This window comes from Sarcophilus harrisii, chromosome 2 (genome assembly GCF_902635505.1).
Source record: "Sarcophilus harrisii chromosome 2, mSarHar1.11, whole genome shotgun sequence".
Taxonomy (NCBI): Eukaryota; Metazoa; Chordata; class Mammalia; order Dasyuromorphia; family Dasyuridae; genus Sarcophilus; species Sarcophilus harrisii.
The window spans coordinates 240,620,478-240,625,360 of NC_045427.1; the positions used below are offsets into that span (position 1 = coordinate 240,620,478).

Genomic DNA, 4,883 nt, shown 5'->3' on the forward strand with positions numbered 1-4,883 from the left:
TTCTGTAGCAAAGATGACCCAATAATGATTGTAAAACAGGAGTTTATAGGAGAACAAGTTGGCACAGTGCTGTGACTTGCTCCAGTAGCTCAAGAGTATGAATGCAATGTTCCTTCCCTCTCTAAAGACTGACTAAGGAGCTGAGGAAGTGGTGACAGGGAGTTGGTACCAGCTGTCTGGGGCCCAGGAACACGGCATCAGTATAGCAGCAACAGCCCAATTCCTTTATTCTCATTTGTTAAGAGAACCAGTGAACCATCCTTCCCTTTAACTGCAACCTCTTTGTCTTTGGTTTCATTTTTATAAGGAGAATGTCAATAGAGATGTGGCTCATTTCCTTTAGTAGTGTGTCTAGAGTAGGATGAGGAACACCCATAAAATTTTCCACATGGGGAACTTTCACTTGATTCTGAATCGAGCCTGATGTCTAGACCCTTTCAGAATTCAATCTGGTGTCTGAGGCTCCAATAAGTGCAGCACTGGCCTTTTTCTTGAGCTTTAGACTTTACCAGCTCTAAGCATGGGTTATGATGGGCAACCCCAGGGACCCACTGAGGTCTGTTTGGAGAATCACACCTAGTGATTTTTTAAATCTTTTCTGATATAAGCAAAGTGCAAGAACTGGTTGGAGCAACATTGGACTTTTTTTCCAGGTGAATTGAGTTGAATTGAATTTGCCTGATTTCTGAGTTTTTCTGGCTCCTTGTATGGTGCCTGGGGCCCACTGGAGCATACCAGTAAGATTCAATTCACTTATAAAGCTAATCCCAGGGTGGTTCCTGGGTTTTTTACCTGTAGTATAGAGCTTTTTCAATTCCAGCCACAATCTTGAAATGAGGTCATGCAACAGGCTTATTTCTTCTTTTCTGCTTCTCTTTTCTACAGCTTTTCTAGAGGAAAAACTGAAAAAAGAATTTGTCTATAGCTTTTCTTTATAACCTCAGCTCATTCTAAGCTTTAGCACCCCAACACCATTCTTTTCAGCACTCTTCTGTTTTCATTCTCCATTACCTGCCCATCTTCTGCACGTCTTTTTCTTTTTAATAAAAATAGGTAACATTTATGAAGCACTATGTGCTAAGCACTGTGCTAAGTGCTTATAATCATAACCTTACTTGATCTTCATGACAATGCTGCAAACTAGGTGCTATTAATATTCCCACTTTACAGAGGTAATAATTGAGTTAATCTGAGATTAGGTGACTCAGCCCAGGTCACACAGCTAGTAAGTATCTAAGGCCATATTTGAATTCAAATCATAAGTCCAGACCCCTCACTCTACCCACTGTAATACATAACTACCCATATAAAATCTAGTTTGCCAGTGTTCAACCACATTGATCTCCTTAGATAATCTTCCCCACCCTGCTTTGATTCTTTATTGGAATTGTTTTTCTTTGAATTTTTAGAATTTAATTCTTGAGTGTTTCCCAACATTCTTGCACTTGCATCTCTCATATAATTTCAGGCCATGTGATTCTACCTGGTCTTTCTCAGAATTGAAATCTGCTTTCCTGGAAGCTAGAGTACATGTCACATGTTATAGACATAGATTTCTTCACTTGTTCTATCATAGATTCCAAGATAGAGCTATCACCTCTCTCTAAAATCATATCATTTCCATCCCAACCACCAGTCTCATTGATAAAAATCAGATACAGAACTGCAGCTTTCCTTCCTGTATTTTTTGAATAATGAGATAATTTGTTGTCCAGTTATTTTCAGTCATGTCTGTGACTGTGACTCCATTTAGAGTTTTCCTAGCAAAGATCCTAGAGTTGTTTGCCATTTCCTTCTCTAGCTCATTTTCCATATAAGTTAAGTAACTTACTCAAGATTCCACAGCTAGTAAATCTGAGACCAGATTCGAACTCAAGAAATTGAGTCTTCCTGACACCAGACCCAGTATTCTATCCACCTTGCAATCAAACTGCCCAATGAAATAGATTTAAGGCAAATAAAGAAACAACTAACTTCTCTGTGTGGGGGCACAGAATGAACTCCAACAACTATCTGAATAATTGAAGTGCCTTCATTACTCTTATCATGTCTCTGTACCTGGCTTGTGATCTGTTTACCAAGGTATTCTGCAATATTCTTTGATGAAAATAATGCTTTATGTGCTTCACCCAAGAGTACTTCATCATTATACGCCCTTTCTCTCTCCTGATTCCAAATGTAGCATTTGGCATTCTTAGCACTATTTTGTATATTGCTTTTTTTAAATAAAGTCTTTTCAGTTGATTACATCTTGAAAGAACATGTGTTCTGCTAACAGAACATTTGAGAACCCAAAGTCCCTGACATACCATATCAGAATAAAACTCAGATGGATAAAGAATCCATGCCTTTATTGGTACAGGGCATTCTTAGGTGAACAGATTCTTTCTCTCAATATACCTTGTATGTATTTTACAGTCTTAGAGAGTTATCTGGGGCCCAGCATCTTAAACTGTGGATCATGACCCCATATGGATATGATTTATTATCAGTAATAACTGATATGATTTGTTATCAGTAATTGTTTGATTTGTATAGTTATGTTATATACCTATATGCCCAGGGTCACATAAAAATTTCTTGGGCAAAAAGGAGTGTGGGCTGACTCCATCGTACCATCACACCTCTGACTACCAGGCAGGGATCAGATTAGATCTGTTTTCCTTGGCCCTACTAAGTAGAAATGAATAGAAGTTATTGTGAGGCAGATTTATGCTCAATATTTGATTCAATTCAATAATCATTTGCCAATCACCTGTCATCTCTAAGACACTATTCTGGATAACAGGAATATAAAAACAAAATTAAAAATAGACTGTGTCTAATGAAGAAAATGCCCTAACAATTAGAGTTATTCATATGTTAAACAGGTTGCTCTGGGAAAATTAAAGTCTTCAATCTCTTGAGATATTCAATCAGAGACCAGATGACACTTGCCAAAGACACAGTAGAAGAGTTTTCCTGGTAAGGGATAGGTGGAAGGAGATGCCCTCTCGGTTTTCTTAAAGTCAAAGATTCTATGATTCTGTGAAGAAGTACCTCTATTAGAAATCCCATTCTTGAGTCATGGATGAGTGTTCTGGAATAACCAGGAGATAGAAGAGGAGTGGCAATGAGACATTTTTAAAAAGAGGGGTGAATTTGGATCCAGAGGACCTAAGTTCAGATTCCCATTTCTCTACATCCTTATTCCTTCTGGACCTCAGATCCCTCTTCTATACAATGAGGGAGTTTGATTAGATGATCTCTAAGATTGCTCCTACCTCTGTACATATGCTCTAATGACACTCTAGCAAAGCTGTCAGACTGAGAATACTTGGCCTTGTGATCTGGCTTACCTGTAGGTGAGCCAAAAAAGGGGAAAGAGACTTTGACATCAACTGTCAGCCATTACCTCAGTGGTGCTAGATGGTTTTCTTTTTTTAATATTTTATTTTTAATTTATGAAATAAACAAGCATTTCCATAACACTGTAGAATTTTTTTAAAAAGATAATTGTACATGAAACTGAAAATCTATAGCTGTTTTTTTAATAAAGCAGAGCCTCAAGAAGGAGTGAGATCTCTATCTTTCATCTTAGTCCAGGAACAAAGACAACTACAACATAATAAAGGCTAAGCAGTGTTCTCTTAAATGTAAGAGTAAGCTCGTTAATATTAGTGCTTAGTTCATGCAATATCATTAATAAATTTCAATTAGTGCTCCAACTTAGAAGACAGCCTTTTCTGTCTGTTGTCCCATAAGGGTGATGTGCCTGAGGTATTGGAAGCCTTACCTGCCATTTTCAACTTTTAAAGCCTCCTGACAGTAATCATGTTACTTATTACGTACCTGTGCATATATCTGATCCTTGATTCCTAGCCTCTTGGGCAAAAATAAAACTGGACTGTTAGGTATATGTGCCAGAATCAGTGAGCAAAAGAGTCCATATGTAACAGTGTGCTGCTGTATAGTAACAACTTTCATCATCTTGTTCATCCATTATCTGGACAAAGCCAGAATTTAATTATTAGATTTCTATAAAAGACTTGCCTTCAGAAAACAATGGGAAGAAGCAATTATTGACTCTTTCAGCTATGTACCTTGACTTCCTGACTGCTGTTCTGAATTTCATGTGTTAATGGATCTAAAATATAACTAAGATGCAACTGTTAATATCAAAATAGATGGATATCTGCATAATGATCAGCTTTACTTATAGTTCCACAACAATTACATTCTGTAAATATCATTCTTTTATGTCACGGATTGATCTATAGGAAATATGTATTTCAATTGTATGCAGTAGAATGCAAACTTGGTAAATGATATATTATATATTATATATATTATATGATATATGTTATATATTAATATATATAATATTATATATTATTCATAATATATTATATTCAAGTGTCTTTCTATATGATTTGGGGGAATGTTGTATACTTACATGAGAATATTTCTATTAATGAACTTTTTTATTTGAGAGAAATGGTTGAATGGTACACATGTTCATAAAAATTGCATTTGTATCTAATAATGTTTTAGACATGTTTTACCTGCCCAACTCAATTTGTACTGAGTTTGTTCTACAGCTTACTGTGTTCTCCAACTCTATCGAAGTTAGTCTATGCAGTACACATATAAAGTGCTAAGATTTTTTGTAAGAGTGTTAGAAGAAAAATATTATTTTCAAATCCATTACAAATAAAATAAATTCTTATAAATGTTCTCAGTTAAAGCAAAGAATCAGGAAACTTTACTAGGGTATTTCCTCTTGAAATCTGGATCTTCATTTGTCTTAAGCATTATTCAAATACTTGTTACTAAAGAAAAAACAAACTAATTAAAACAATTGTGAAATGTTGATTTCTATGTGTCATTGATTTGGATCTCAA

At 35.7% G+C, this 4,883-nt stretch overlaps 1 pseudogene; it reads left to right on the plus strand.

Annotated features, from left to right (window-relative positions):
- Positions 1-520: 520 nt before the first annotated feature.
- Positions 521-4,006, plus strand: LOC116420982 (annotated as a pseudogene).
- The last annotated feature ends 877 nt before the right edge of the window (positions 4,007-4,883 follow it).